Below are 16,186 nucleotides of genomic sequence, written 5' to 3' on the forward strand. Positions count from 1 at the left end.
CACATTCTTAGACTATGGAAGAGCTTGCAATTAGTCCTAATTGGAGTTTGTGCTGCAGAGAAGTGCAGGTGGCTGGGACCCTGCAATGAAGTCTGGGGCAGTTTCAGAGCCCTTGAAGAACGGACGAAAGCCCCATTTGCTTGCAGGGGCTTTGTTTGGGCACTTCAATCTGTGACCTTTGGCCATTTGCTATTCGACCCAACCCCATAGCACTTATGGACATTCCTTTAAATTACATATCGTAAATTACTTATTTATTCATATTAACGTCGTCATCCCCTCTAGACTGTCAGCCCGTTCATTCAATAGTATTTATTGAGCGCTTACTATGTGCAGAGCACTGTACTAAGCGCTTGGGATGAACAAGTCGGCAACAGATAGAGACAGTCCCTGCCGTTTGACGGGCTTACAGTCTAATGGGCAGGGAACATGTCCGCTAATTCCGTTTTATCGTACTCTCCCGAGTACTTAATACAGTGCTCGGCACATAGTAAGCTCTCGATAAATACGATCGGCATAAAGGAGGAGCCTGGATATGTCCCCTCCTGGCCTTTCCAATCCTCTCCTACCCACTGGTTGCAAGCACTATATTAAATTCCTGGGAAACTGCAGCACAGAAGAGACATGTTCCCTGCCCGCAAGGATCTTGTGTAAAAATGTTTGAAGCTAGAGTAATGAAAATACCGAATTGAATAAACACATACCCAATCTTAGCACTCATTTATTAACAAATGCTTAAGTATGGGAAATAGCTGGTGAATTTGTACAGCTTGAGGTAATAATGTTGGTATTTGTTAAGTGCTTACTATGTGCAGAGCACTGTTCTAAGCGCTGGGGTAGACACAAGGGAATCAGGTTGTCCCACGTAGGGCTCACAGTCTTAATCCCCATTTTACAGATGAGGGAACTGAGGCACAGAGAAGTTAAGTGACTTGCCACACAGCTGACAAGTGGCAGAGCTGGGATTCGAACTCATGAGCCCTGACTCCAAAGCCCGTGCTCTTTCCACTGCGCCACGCTGCTTCTCAGGTGTTGGCAGTTCAGTGGGGAAGGCTTGTTGGAGGAGGTGGTATTTTGGGGGGGGGGTTTCAGATATGGGGAAAGCTGTGATATGATGGCTCTGGGGAAGGATTTAGCCAGGGGAACAACAGCATAAGGGTGAGGAGATGATTCGTAGAGTGGGAGGAAGAGGGACAGGAGGAGATCAGTAGCTCAGATCAGTATCACCATGCTTTTGGGACAAGATACCCCATTTATCAAACAGTGATTGAGCATTTGCTGTGTGCAGAACACTGATACCATGGAATCACTGAGAATAGTAATAATAATAATGGCATTTGTTAAGCGCTTACTATGTGCCGAGCACTGTTCTAAGCACTGGGGGGTGGGGATAAAAGGTAATCAGGTTGTCCCACGTGGGGCTCACAGTCTTAATCCCCATTTTCCAGATGAAGTAACTGAGGCACAAAAAAGTCAAGTGACTTGCCCAAAGTCACGCAGCTGACAAGTGGTGGAGCCAAGATTAGAACTCATGACCTCTGACGCCCAAGCCCGTGCTCTTTCCACTGAGCTACACTGCTTCTCTAATGCTATCAAGCAACAAGAGGGAGACACGAGGCCCCCATCTAGCCCAGCCCTCTGATTTTTAGAAGTGATGATAAAGAAACATCTGGAAAGTTTGATTTTTCAAGTGCTTAGTGTATCCTACTACTCCAAAATCTTCTTTGATTTTGGTAAAGGGCTTGTAATTCCACCTCCTCAGTACACCTCTTGAAGTGGAATTTTGACCCAAAGTGATTTACCACAGACGTTGACTCTGATGTGAGCTCCAAAACAAGTACACGTCCGTGTTTGTGGGTATGTGGACTTCCCCATTAAGGCAGCCATAGTTATTAAAATAATTGCACACTCCAAAAGAGGCATTGCATTCTGGCGTAATGACCAAGTGTTTTCCCATGTAATTGTCATCAAGAGCTTAATTAAATGAGCAGAGTTTATTATCCGATGGGTTAATTTAATGTTTAATCTGGGGGATAAACACAGCTGGCATGTGTGTGTGTATAACTAGAACACTGGGCATGCCCGGTGTGGCAAGGTCCGCAGAAGCATAGTAACTTAGAAACATAGTAACTTAGTAACCTGTAGCATAGTAACAGAGAGAAGCAGTGTGGCCTAGTGGAAAGAGCATGGGCCTGGGAACTGGAAGGACCTGAGTTCTAATTCCGATTCTGCCATTTGTCTGCTGGGTGACCTTGGGCAAATCACTTCACTTCTCTGTGCTTCAGTTACCTCATCTGTAAAATGGGGGTCAAAACTGTGAGCCCCATGTGGGACCTGGACTGTGTCCAACCTGATCAGCTTGTTTCTACTCCAGCACTCAGTACAGTGCCTGGAACATAGAAGTGATTAATAAATACCCTAAAAAAAAAATCAAACTTTCCAGATGTTTTTTTATCATCACTTCTAAAAATTGGAGGGCTGGGCTAGATGGGGGCCTCGTGTCTCCCTCTTGTTGCTTGTACTTTAGAGTTACGGTGCTTACATCTTTCCTGAGAAAAGAGCTTTTCTAGACTTGTGATAGAAAGATAGGCTGGGTGGGAAGGGGTTAGAACAAGGTAGATCTCCTTGCCTGAAAGCGGTGGATAGGACTGGGGAGACTGATGAAATATGAGTGATCATGAGGGTGAAGTGAGTTCTGTGTTTGATAAACTCTTGTGGGCAGGAAGCATGTTTGTTTATTGGGTGGTTTGGAGGTTTTTTGGGTTTTTTTTTAATGTTATTTCAGGGCTTACTATGTGCCAGGCACTGTACTAAGTGCTGTGGGAGATACAAGAGATACAAGATAGAGAGAAACAGTGTGACCTAGTGGAAAGAGCCCGGGCTTGTGAGTCTGAGGACCTGGGTTCTAATCCCCACTCCGCCACTTGTCTGCTGTGTGACTTTGGACAAGCCACTTAACTTCTCTGTGGCTCAGTTACCTCATCTGTAAAATGGGGATGAAGACTGTGAGCCCCATGTGGGACAGCCTGATTACCTTGTATCTACCCCAGAGCTTAGAACAGTGCTTGGCACATAGTGAAAGCTTAATAGATATCATCATCATTACAAGTTAATCAAACTGGGCATAGTCCGTGTCCCACATGGGGCTCACGGTCTTAATCCCCATTTTACAGATGAGGGAAATGAGGGTCAGAGAAGTGAAGTGACTTTCCCAAAGCCACCCAGCAGACAAGTGGTGGAGCTGGGATTAGAACCCAGGTTCTCTGGCTCCCAGACCTGTGCTTTATCCATTAGGCCGCAGGTCTACCAACTCAGTTATATTGCACTTTTCCAAGTGCTTAGTATAGTACTCTGCACACAGTAAGTACTCAATAAATATCATTAATGATGACAAAGTGTTTTCCTTCCCAATAATCTCCTAGGTTTCTCAGTCACAGTCTGCCATGTGACAGTCCCATCCTAGATCACGTCCCTGTCATTGTACTGTATAAATGGGAGGCAGCATGGCCTAATGGAAAGAGCATGCGATAGGGAATCAGAAAGCCCTGGTTTTGGTCCTGGCCCCACCACTTACCTGCTATGTGACCTTGGGCAAGTGCCTTAACTTCTCTGGGCAGGCATTTCCTCATCTCTCAAGTGGGATAAAACACCTCTTCTCCCTTCTTCGAAGATGCTGATCACCCTACAGGGACTGTGTCCAGTCTGCTTTTCTTCCATCTACCCTAGCACTTGGGTCATTAAATCCTTAATAAATACCATTAAAAATGAGCAAAGTCCTCAGTGGGTTTTATGGTGAAAAGGAGTGCATCACCTAATGGAGTAGCATTTGGTATGATTCTCTGTCAGTCAGACCATCCATCAGTGGTATTTACTGAGCACTTACTATGTGTGGTGCACTGTACTAAGCACTTGGGAGAGTACAACAGAATTAGCAGACACATTCCCTGCCCATACACTCTGAGGTCAGACATAAGCCGTGTGGCCTAGTGGATAGAGCATGGGCCCCTGGAGTCAGAAGGATCTGGGTTCTAATCCCGGATCAGCCATGTGTCTGCTGTCCGACTTTGGGAAAGTCACTTAACTTCTCTGTGCCTCAGTTATCTACCTCATCTATCAAATGGAGGTTAAGATTGTGAGCCCCAGTGGGACAGGGACTGTGTCAAACCCGATTTGCTTGTGCCCACCCCAGTGCTAAGAACAGTGTTTGGCACATAATAAGGGCTTAATATATACCACAGTTATCATTATTATTATTAAAAAAATATTTACAGCTGTAAGAAATAACGGGGAAGCACAGACATGTTCTGTTTGTTGGCCATTACCCTGTCAGCTGTTAATCATCTCTCAGTGGAGATGCCCTGGATATAAGACAAAGTGCCTAACTTCCCCTCTAGCCTGTGAGCTGGTTATGGGCAGGGAACATTTCTGCGAATTCTGCTGTACTGTGCTCTCCCAAGCGCATAATACGGTGTTCTGCATATGGTGCTTGATTCTATTTACTGCTACTGTTCTTGTCTGTCCATCTCCCCCCTTTAGACTGTAAGCCCATCAAAGGGCAGGGACTCTCTCTGTTACCAATTTGTACATTCCAAGTGCTTAGTAAGTGCTCTGCACATAGTAAGTGCTCATTAAATACTATTGAATGAATGAATGGTGCTCAATAAGTACCATTGATCAATTGGCTAGTGAGTAGTTATGCCTGGCTGTAGAGATTGATTTGAGAATCACCCATTTAGTTGAAGCCATACAGGTTGATGAATTCCCCAAGAGACTGAATATAAAGGGAGAAGAGGAAAGTACTTGCGTGCTGTAGGAGGGTTCTATTGCCACATTAATTAATAATTATTATAATCGGTATTATAATAATTATTATGGTACTTGTTAAGCACTTTGTGCCAAGAACTTTCTAAGTGCTGGGGTAGATAAAAGTTAATCAGGTTGGACCCAGTCCCTGTCTCACATGGGCCTCACACTCTTAATCCCCAGTTTACAGATGAGGTAACTGAAGCCCAGAGAAGTGAAGTGACTTGTCCTAGGTCACACAGCAGACCTGCGGTGGAGACAGATTAGAACCCAGGTCCTTCTGACTCCCAGACTCATGCTATATCCACTAAGCCATGCTGCATATCCTCTGGATGCCTTGTCCCTATTTATATTTAAATGAGAGTATTCTTTTACAAATCTCCATGTGAACCCTCTGCAAACTTTATAATGAGATGAGTCATTTTAAAGTAACAGTTCTTGAAATTGTGATGATATTAATTTTGCGATTTGGTTAGGTTTAAAAGACAAGGATTAAGTTTTCTATAACTAGCTGTTTCTCCAATCTCTTGATTTCTCACCTAGTAACTTAGAACTGGCTCTGAAAAGACCACGCTGAAAGTGTACCCATTGTATCTCTCTGTACTACAAGTAATAAACCAGAAACATATACAGTCCAAGGATAATTTGATAAAGCAAGTGAAAGCCTATGGGATCACTTAGGCCATATAGTGTGGAGGTTGGATAATCTCTTTTCATTATTAGATTTTAAAAAAAATGAATCTATTTGGCCACTCTAGAAAGCTCTGGAAATGTTTCCCAGATCAAGTGTCTAGGTTGTAAATTGAATTCATAAATAAGGATTTAGCAACAATGAATGAAATATTCACATGATGATTGCAAACTGCCCCAGGCATTCCCCGTCTGAGTCTGATTAGATAGAGCGGGTTTGCACAGTGTTTCACCAAGTTTAATTGCAGCAGTACAGCTAATTTTCCTTTACGAGCCCAGCAGTGAGCTGTTGAAAGGGAATACATGACCTGCAGGGAGTCACCATAAAAATCAGAAATGGGGAAATTTGATAGCAGAGTATCAACTCCAGACTGGGGACTCAATCGAGCTCTTTCTATCCAGGGCTTGGGTCATTAATCCAAACGCAGTCTCAAAATAAGTTGGTGTTTTCATAAAAAAACTCACTAAAGATACAGAAAAGGAAAGTGGCCACAGGCCATGGGGAGGGGTTTCAGTGTGGAGTGAAATCAGTGGCCCAAGATTTTTTGGAGAGTCTTGCTGAAAGCAGGGAAGATAGCCCACACTCAACTACTCACACTCTTTCCACATTCGCAGTTGGTATGGGGATTCCTTAGGCACAGGTGGGGTCTGCCCTAGGATAATAATAATAATAATTGTTCTAAGCGCTGGGGGAAGATACAAAGTAATCAGATTGTTCCTCGTGGGGCTCACGCCTTAATCCTCATTTTACAGATGAGGAAACTGAAGCTCAATCACTGTACTAAACCACTGTACTAAACGCTTGGGAGAATGAAAACAGAGTCGGTAGAAACGATCCATTGGTCACAATGGATTTATAGTCTAGAGGGATACTCTTTTTATTAAAGAATAAACTCTATGTGATCAGGGATCATGTCTCATGCTTCTGCTCTTTCTCATGCATTGCACCCACTGGAAATTCAATAAATACTCATATTTTCATCTGATGAACATAAATATAAATGGAATATGAAAATTGGTACATAATTTTGATACTCCATGTATTTTCTGTGCTTTTGCTGCTACCATTTGTGTATACCACCCTCCCCGCTCCCACTGTCAATCACATTCATTGAGCACTTATTGTGCAGAACACTATACTAAGTACTTGGGAGAGTACAATATAACAGAGTTGTTATACCCATTCCCTGCCCACATGAAACACATGTTTTCCATAACATGGGGTTTGGCAACCACTGTGAGCCCGCTGTTGGGTAGGGATTGTCTCTGTTGCCAAATTGTACTTTCCAAGTGCTTAGTACAGTGCTCTGCACACAGTAAGCACTCAATAAATGCGATTGAATGAATGAATGAACAACATAACGTTATGAGAGCTCAATAAATACGATTGACTAACATTACTGAGAGCTCACCTCCTCCAGGAGACCTTCCCAGACTGAGCCCTCCCCTTTCCCTCTGCCCCTCCTCCCCTCCCCATTCCCCCTACTCCCACCCTCTGCTCTTCCCTCTTCCCCTCTCCACAGCACTTGTGCATATTTGTACATATTATTTATTACTCTATTTTATTAATGATGTGTGTATATCTATGATTCTATTTATGTTGATGGTATTGATGTCTGTCTACTTGTTTTGTTGTCTGTCTCCCCCGTTTAGACTGTGAGCCCGTTGCTGGGCAGGAATTGTCTCTATCTGTTGCCAAATTGTACATTCCAAGCGCTTAGTACAGTGCTCTGCACTCAGTAAGTGCTCAAATACAATTGATTGAATGAATGAATGAAAGTTATAGGAGAACTGAGTGTCCTACCCAGAACAGAGTTCAAAAACCTAACTCTACTGCCTACACTAACAGTTACGGGTTTCATTTCTTATTTATCGGCACTGCAGTTTTAACCCAATGGAATTGTGTTTATGCGAGAACATGAGCTGTTTTTGTTTTATTTATCGTCTGTCTCTGTTACCCCGCAAGCCTACAGATTCCAGAAGCCTAACTCTGTCACAGTGAATTCCTCCAATCCACTAACCAAAATGGTCATATTGATTCAGAACTGTGATTTACACTGTCGTAGCAGAACAAGTGGGCCGCCCTCACGAGTTTATGAAGTAACACCGGCTTTAAAGGGACCCGAGGACTGAGCTAAATTCAGCCAGTGACCCTTGATTATACAGTGGAACCGTTTCTCTGTAAATATCTTTTTCTAAATCATCTGGGCCCTGGCAACCATTAGAACACTTCACATCTGCTAGTTAGCAAATGGAACCTCTCAATAAAACTAGCCTGCTCAGTAGGGTGGTCTGCAGTTCCAAACTCCATTTGGAAGAGCACAAGGGTCCCAGGTTTGTTGCTTGAGTATATGATAAAATCTGGGTGTCTTTTTCTGTTAGATATTGTGTTCTTTTGTTCTTGGGATTTTTATCAATCGATGAATTGTATTTGATCGCTTACTGTTCATTCAGTCGTATTTTTTGAGCGCTTACTGTGTGCAGAGCTCTGGGTGCAGAGCACTGTACTAAGCCTTTGGGAGAGTACTATATAAAAACTGACACATTCCCTGCCCAAAATGAGTTCATGGTCTACAGGGGGAGACAGACATTAAAATAAATTAATTAATTAGGGAGTTATACATAAGTGTTTGAGGCTGGGGGAAGTGAATAAAGGGAGCAAATCAGGGTGATGCAGAAAGGAGTGGGAAAAGAGGAAATGAGATCTGAGTCAGGGAAGGCCTCTTGGAGAAAATGTGCCTTCAATAAGGCTTTGAACTTAGGGAGAATGATCATCTGTTGGATATGAAGAGAAAGGGCGTTCCAGGCCAGAGGCAGGACGCGGATGAGAGGTCGGTACGTGCAGCGACTAGGTTGGCATTAGAGGAGTAAAGTGTTCAGGCTGAGTTGTACCGGGAGAGCAGCAAAGTGAGGTAGAAGGGGGCAAGGTGAGTGAGGGCTTTAAAGCTGGTGGTATGGAGTTTCTGTCTGATATGGAGGAGGATGGGAGACCACTGGAGATTCTTGAGGAGTGGGGAAACATGGACTGAACGTTTTTGTAGAAAAATGATCCGGCAGCAGAGTGAAGTATAGACCAGAATGGGGAGAGAGAGGAGGCAGGGAGGTCATCAAGAATAATTAAGGTGGGAGAATATAACACAACAGAATTAGCAGACACATTCCCTGCCCATAACAACCTTACAGTCTAGAGTCAGGAGACTGGGGCTCAAGTCCCTGCTCTGCCATTAGTCTACTGTGTGACCTCGGATAAGTCATTTAACCTCTGTAGGCCTCAGTTTTCTCATTTGGAAAATGAAAATGAGAGGCTATGAAGCCCTTTTGACATAGGGACTATGTCCAACCTGAGTAATTTGTACGTACCCCAGTTCTTAGGACACATAGCAGTAATAATTGTGGTATTTGTTAAGCACTTACTATGTGTCAGACACTGTTCTAAACGCTGGGATAGATATAAGAAAATCAGGTTGGACACAGTCCCTGTCCCATGTGAGGCTCACAGTCTCAATCTCCATTTTCCAGGTGAGGTTAATGAGTCTCAGAGAAATGAAGTGACTTGCCCAAGATCATACATCAGACAAGTGGCATAGCTGGGATTAGAATCTAGGTCCTTCTGACTCCCAGGTGGGTGCTCTATCCACTACTCCACGCTGCTTCTCCTAAGCACATAGTAAGTGCTTGACAAATACCATTTTTAAAAAAAAGAAAGAAAAAAATGAGGGAAGTCCAATCCGCCCACAATTCTGTTGGGCAACAGGGCACTCAATAGGTGAGAGGCTGGGCTCCTGTGGAAGCTGCCCTAGCTGGACACTCAAGTGAGAAAGTCTCCCAAGCATTTAGACCAATGCTCTGCAGATAGTAAGTGCTTAATAAATACTATTGATTAAGAAAGAGGCCCGTTCCAGGATGAGATCAGAGTTAGAGTAATAGTACCCTAACTCAGACCCTTTGGAAATAATTCAGTGCCCAGGAAGGAGATGGTACACGAGTAATAAAGCACTCTTAGAAAAATATGTTTCTCTCTGAAAACCTTAATTAGAAAACTGTGCTTACTGCCAGTTGTTCGTATGCCTTACTGAAAAATTTCAAAGAAAAGTAGTTCGGTGAGGAAATTCATTGCGGCCGACGCATGAAAATAAATCACAGATTTCTATGCAACTGTTAGGACACAGTTCGCATGTTTCCAAGCGAAGCGTGCTTTCATCACACGGAAATTTCATCTTTCTTCTGGTCCTTAAATCCGCTTTGCCTTCTTGCGCAGACCGATGCCTGGACACACAAGAGGATGTGTTCATTGAAAACTGTTCTAGCAGAGAATGTGTTTTGAGTGAGAGCTTAGGAATCAGTCAATGGTACTTATTGAGCACTTATGTGCAGAGCACTATACTAAGCACTTGGGAGAGTACAATACAACAGAATTAGCAGGCGAGTTTTTTTTCTGAACAGCTGATAGCTTGGCTCATTGTCAGATCTTCTTCTCCTGTTGGTTTCCCCTATCTCAATATGTCTAGTGTGGGGGCTTTTTTATGTTATTTGTTAAGTGCTTACTATGTGTCAAAAACTGTTCCAAGCACTGGGGTAGATACAAAATAATTATGTTGGAACAGTTCCTCTACTGCATGGGGCTATAGCCTAAGTAGGAGGGCAGACAGGAGAACTGCAGCACAGAGAAGTTAAGTGACTCACCCAAGGTCATGCAGCAAGCAAGTGGCTGAACTGGGATTAGAACGCAGCTTGATTGCATTTCACTCAGACATTTCATGAACGGACACTATTAGCCCTCGAAAGCATATTCAAACTGAACCTTGCATCACATCCAAAAGATCAAGCCCCTGGATATATTCTGGAATAGTATATTGGTATATTATGTATATAGCTGTCATTTATTTATTTATTTTAATGTCTGTCTCCTCCTTTCAACTGTGAGCTCACTGTGGGCAGGGAATATGTCTCTTGTACTGTACTCTCGCAAGTGCTTAGTACAATGCTTTGCACACAGTAAGCGCTCAATGAATGCAATCGAATGAATGAATATTGATCATGACAGTAAGAGAGTGAAAACAATGCGTATGCAACCTCCATAGGGCATGGAAACAGTTAAAATCAACTCAAGTACTCTGTGTTGCTGGGCTGGTCGCTTTCTTCCTAGATGGAAGAGGGAAAGCACTGGTTCTGCTGACCATTTGTTCCTTTTTTTCATAAATTCCTCATGAATTTTAAAAGGTGAACAGAAAGGGGAGAGTAAGGCATTCCAGCCAAATAGAAGTGGTCTGCTAACAGTAGGCGTGCAATACATTTTACTGATTGATCATTTGCTTGCCGGGGTCTAACTTCCTGTTCTAGGATGAGAATGCTGTTCTGTTTTTGAACCGTAGCCAGATCCCTTGACTGGAGCAGCAATCCGACTTGTTCTGGGTTGGGGTGTTTGTCTAAGACGGTGAAACCTCTCTGAACCTGCAAAATCGCCCCTGTCTTTTTCACAAGGGAGAAGCGGCGTGGCGTAGTGGAGAGAGCACGGGCCTGGGAGTCAGGAGGTGACGGGTTCTAATTCCGGCTCCACCACTTGCCTGCTGTGTGACTTTGGCTAGGTCACTTGTCGTTCTGGGCCTCAGTTACTCATCTGTAAAATGGGGATTGAGACTGTGAACCCCACACGGGACAGCTTGATTTGCTTATATGCTTCCTGGCACTTAGTACAGTGCCTGACACATAGTAAACACTTAGCAGATGCCATTATTATTATTATCACTCCCCTCCTCTCATTCCAAATTCCTCCCAAGACCAGGATATGCCTTTATCTCCTCTTGGAAATAAGAGGCTCTATCAGTCAATCAATAAATAGTATTTATTGAGCTCTTCCTGGTGCAGAACACTATTAAGTGCTTGGGAGAGTTCCTAATTCTCCAAATTCCCTCCAACTTGAGATGACCTTTATCAGACGATTGTATCTTGTTCAGTACCTGCCGCTTTCCTTTTCCCCACATTTTTCCCCTTCCGCTCTGCATCTTCTGTATCCAGGCTTCACTCTTCTTCGGTCTCAGTGTTTTCCAGATGAAGTGGATGAAAAGATTATGAACAAAATGTCCAAATGGAAAGAAGAAATTGTTACTTAAAAAGAGAAATAACATTAATTAGTATGGCCTAATGGAAAGACCATGGGTTTGGAAGGTGGGAGACTTGGATATTAGTCCCAGCTTTTATTTATTTATTTTTTTTAAGTGATATTTGTTAAGCACTTACTTTGTGTCAAAAACACTGTTCTAAGTGCTGGGTTAGATACAAGTGAATTAGTTTGAACACAGTCTGTGTCACACTTGGGGCTCGCAGTCTAGAAGGGAGAACAGCAAGGCTTAATGGAAAGTGCTGGGGCTTGAGAGTCAGAGGTCATGGGTTCTCATCCTGGCTCTGCCACTTATCAGCTGTGTGACTTTGGGCAAGTCACTTCACTTCTCTGTGCTTCATCAAGTCACTTCATCTGTAAAATGGGGATTAAGACTGTGAGCCCCACCCGGGGCAACCTGATAATCTTCTATTTCTCCCAGTGCTTAGAACAGTCTTGGCACATAGTAAGCACTTAACAAATACTGTCATTATTATTATTGGAGTAGGAGAACTGAGACACCGAGAAGTTAACTGACTTGCCCAAGGTCACACAGCAAGTATTTGCCTGAGTTGGGATGAGACCCCAAGTCCTCTGAATCCCGGGCCCATGCTCTATCCACTAGGCCATGCTGCTTCTCTTTGCCTTGGGACTGCAATGTGACCTTTGGCAAATCATTTAACTCCCTGTGCCTCAGTTTCCTTATTTCTAAATGAGTTTAAGATATCTGGCCTCCTTACCATATGTTGTTGTAAAGGATTAAATTATATAATTTGGAAAAATATGAAAAAAATCATTTGTGTGTTCTGTATATCTTACTGGACATTTTTTAACATAGCTTACCTAGTGTTGCTTTGAGGTCTTCCTCTTTTGGACTTAGTCTAATGGGGGAGATAGGCCTTCACAAATGCTTTGAAAATAGTGGGAGCAGGTGGGAGGGAAGTAATGGACCAGCTACTATGGTGGGAAGAGTTCAAGGAGAATGAGGGCTAAGGTGAGCAAAATAATTGTATTTTTCTTGCTTTGATCATCCCTTGAGTCATGGTGGATATTCTCCCCTTATCCCCAAAGTTTTCCCAATTAAAGAAAGAAATGCTCCCTGAGCGAACAAGAGTTCCATCTTTCAATTCATCCAGAGAGTGACTTGAAAAGGAATTGGCAATTCAGCCTTCTGTCTGGTGTTTCTGTGTGGCTAGAAAACTGCATGGATGGATTTGATTACTAGGTAGGAAGATAAATTATTAGGTCAGTACTTTCCCAATAACGAGGAGAGAGTCATGAAAATTCGAATACATTCAAAACAGATGTCGGAGTGGAAACTCTCCTCTTTTTTTTTTCCCCTCTAAGAACAAAGCTACTAATGAAAAGCCTTTGGGTTTCACTGAGGGAAATGTGCTACAAACACGAGGCTGGATTCTGAGAGGCATTCAATGAATTCTGAGAGATAAGAGCACTCTCTGCTTTGTGTTTCACGGAGCATTTGCTTCTCAAAGTCAGCCGTCTGAGTTTAAACCGGAACACCAAATAGAGAAGCAATGTGGCCTAGTAGAAAGAGCACGAGCCTGGGAGTCAGAAGGACATGGCTTCTAATCCCAGTTCTGCTACTTGCCTGCTGTGTGACCCGGGGTAAGTCACCTGACTTCTCTGCGCCTCAGTTACATCATATGTAAAATGAGGATTAAGAGTGTGAGTCCCATGTGAGATGTGTGTCCAATCTGATTATTTGTATCTTCTCCAGCTCTTAGAACAGTGCCTGTCACATAGTAAGTAAGCACTTAAATATGATATGTGTATATATTTTTGTACACACACACACACTCACACACACGCACACCATTGACCCTTGTCCAACAGAGCACAGGGTGACTAGCTTTAAAGGTGGGCCATTTAGGTTCCTCTTTTGTTCTCACTTTTTGTAATCATCATTTTGGTATTTTCATAGCTCATACTATGTGCAGAAAACTGTGGTAGGTAGAAGAAAGTCAGGTCAGTACCAGAAAATCAGCATGCGCATGTCCAACGTGGGGCTCACAATCTAAGAGGAAGGGAGGGAGAGAAGTAATTTTATCCCCCTTTCACAGATGAGAAAATTGAGCTGCAGAGAGGTACAGTGACGTGCCCAAAGGCTCTCAGCAGGCCAGTGGTGAAACTGGGATTAGAATCTACCTGTCCAGACTCCAAATCCCATGCTCTTTCCATCTAGCTATATTGCCTCCTTTTCCTGAACTGTCAGTCGACTGGCATTGAAATGTGAACATGGAGTTTCCATAATTGTGCTGTAGTTTAAGGATATGCTCAGCGACACTTGGCATGGCAGGCTTCTACAATGGCATAGATGTACTTGGAGCATGTTGAATTCTCATGTGAGTCTGATCGGGTCTGAGACTGTAGGATGAGTATTCAGGTGAGTCCAGCAGGCAGGTTAAAACTCGTGTTCGAAAACACAGCTCATACTTAACGCATACCTTTAGCTACTGCCAGCTGGTGCTAGGTCTTCTGGTGCAATTAAATCATAAAAGTTTTATGTGTGGCTCAGAGTCCCAATTGAAAGCAAAGTAGGGGTATGCCGTACCCCTTCCCTAAACAAAGTGGTCATGCACAGGCTGGGCCTTTTGAAGTGATGGCTAAGTTAGCTTTGCAAAAAAACCCACCAAAACTGACATGTACTGACAGTCCCAGAGGATAATTAAGGCTAGGGGGTTGAGAGGAAATGGGGGCTTGCCTGAGCTCGGAGTTGAAGCAGTTGGAGTTTGGACTCAGGAGAAGGTACCCAAATGTCTAGTTTCTTATTTGGGTGGTAATAACTGTTATTATGGCACTTGTTAAGCACTTACTATGTGCCAGGCACTGTTCTAAGCGCTGGGGGTAGATACAAGTTAATCTGGTTGGACCTAATCTCTGTCCCACGTGGGGCTCACACTCTTAATCCCCATTTTCCAGATGAGGTAATTTAGGCCCAGAGAAGTTAAGTGACTTGCCCAGGGTCACACAGCAGAGCCAGGATTAGAACCCAGGTCCTTCTGACCCAGGTCCACTAAGCGGAGGGTTAAGCTTTTGCCTTGTTTCTTCCCATCTGCCCACAGTCCTACACAATGCCACGTGTAATTTAGGGGTGATTAGAAACCCCACTGATCCATCTGTACTTATGAACTCTGTGGCAAGGAATAAATTGCCACTTAATCTTTGTGGTATTTATTAAACTCTTACCATATGACAATTACAAAATAATGTCTGTGTAAGGTCAGTAGGAATGATCATTTCACCGAGTGAGGGAGAAAAATCACTGGTCCATTTGAAGCAGTAACCATGAAGGGAGGCGATGCTTTCGCCCGCCCCAAATCACTGTCATTTAAGAGTGGGGATTTCAGGGCAGGGAAGGGTAAATATGTCTTCTAAGCATTATCCTTCTTCTAAATCCCTACTCTATATCTTTTAAAATTATGGATATTATTTATATTTCCATGTTGATTTGAGTAGTTTAAAAAAATTGTAGGAGATATCATTAGCCCAGTTCTTCCAAACACACAAAATTCTAACTCAAATTTTGAGTGTAACATTGAAAGTATGGCATAGTGGAAAAAGCATGGTACAGGGAGTCAGACAACTCAAGTTCTAATTTCAGCACAGCCACTCACATGCTGTGTGTGATTTGGGGGCAAATCACTTAAACTTATCTGGGCCTCCATTTTCTCACTGGTAAAGTGGGGATAAAATCTCTACTCTCCCCACCTCTCTGAATGCGGGACAGGAACAAGGTCCAAATCGATTTCCCACATCTAGCTTAGTTCAATAATTTGGCTTGAAGAAAGCATTTAGTAAATACCATAATTATTATTATTTGCAAGCCAATGTTTGGGAAGATGTAACACTTCGGCCTTTTTTTCTGTGGTTTTGATGTTCGTCCAAATGGTGAAATACATTCGCTAAGTTTTAAAATAAATACAAAAGGATTCAGGGTTTTTGTTTAGTTTTGTTTTTTAAAATGCTTTCTTGTAAATACCTCTACCCCCCTTAAGATAACTCCACTCCTTTATATTCTACTAAGTGTCTTCTTTTTTTCCCCACCCCAATTATGATTCATCCTTTTATCTCTCTCACTGGGACTGCATTTGACATCAGGGCCTGCTCTTTAAAACCCTATTAAGTTGTCTGGTTCCTTATTGCCAAAGTTTCTATGGCTCCCAAGGTACTGTTTTCTGTAAGTTTGGAACTCTGATTTTCCTCACAAAGTCACAGCCTCGAGCCTAATTGAAAAAGAGCTGGGAAACCAACAGTTGATCCTGTGAGACCTCATGATGAGAGCCATCTTAGAGACAGAGGAAGAGAGAGAAGTGTTTAAATCAAAGACTACTGCAGCTGGCCCTTTCTGCCATTTTAAAATGAATAAGATAACGGTACAAAGGCTCAGATCAAACTGCTGTACAAAACTGGACCATTTCACGCTGTCGAAAGAACATAAATGATGTACATCTCTCTTAAAGGTTCCTTGCTTGTTTTTTGAAAAAAAAACACACAACAGTATCAGCCTTAATCTCCAGTAAAGGGCATTGTTGTGTAGTGTATTAGTTCTGCTTTATTGCCCTCTCCCAAGTGCTT

At 43.0% G+C, this 16,186-nt stretch overlaps 1 protein-coding gene across 2 annotated transcripts in view; it reads left to right on the plus strand.

Annotated features, from left to right (window-relative positions):
* Positions 1-16,186, plus strand: part of CPA6 (carboxypeptidase A6) — a 125,117-nt gene that overhangs the window by 17,242 nt on the left and 91,689 nt on the right. The gene's annotated exons all lie outside the window — the stretch shown is intronic.

The sequence above is a fragment of the Ornithorhynchus anatinus genome, chromosome 7 (assembly GCF_004115215.2).
Source record: "Ornithorhynchus anatinus isolate Pmale09 chromosome 7, mOrnAna1.pri.v4, whole genome shotgun sequence".
NCBI lineage: Eukaryota > Metazoa > Chordata > Mammalia > Monotremata > Ornithorhynchidae > Ornithorhynchus > Ornithorhynchus anatinus.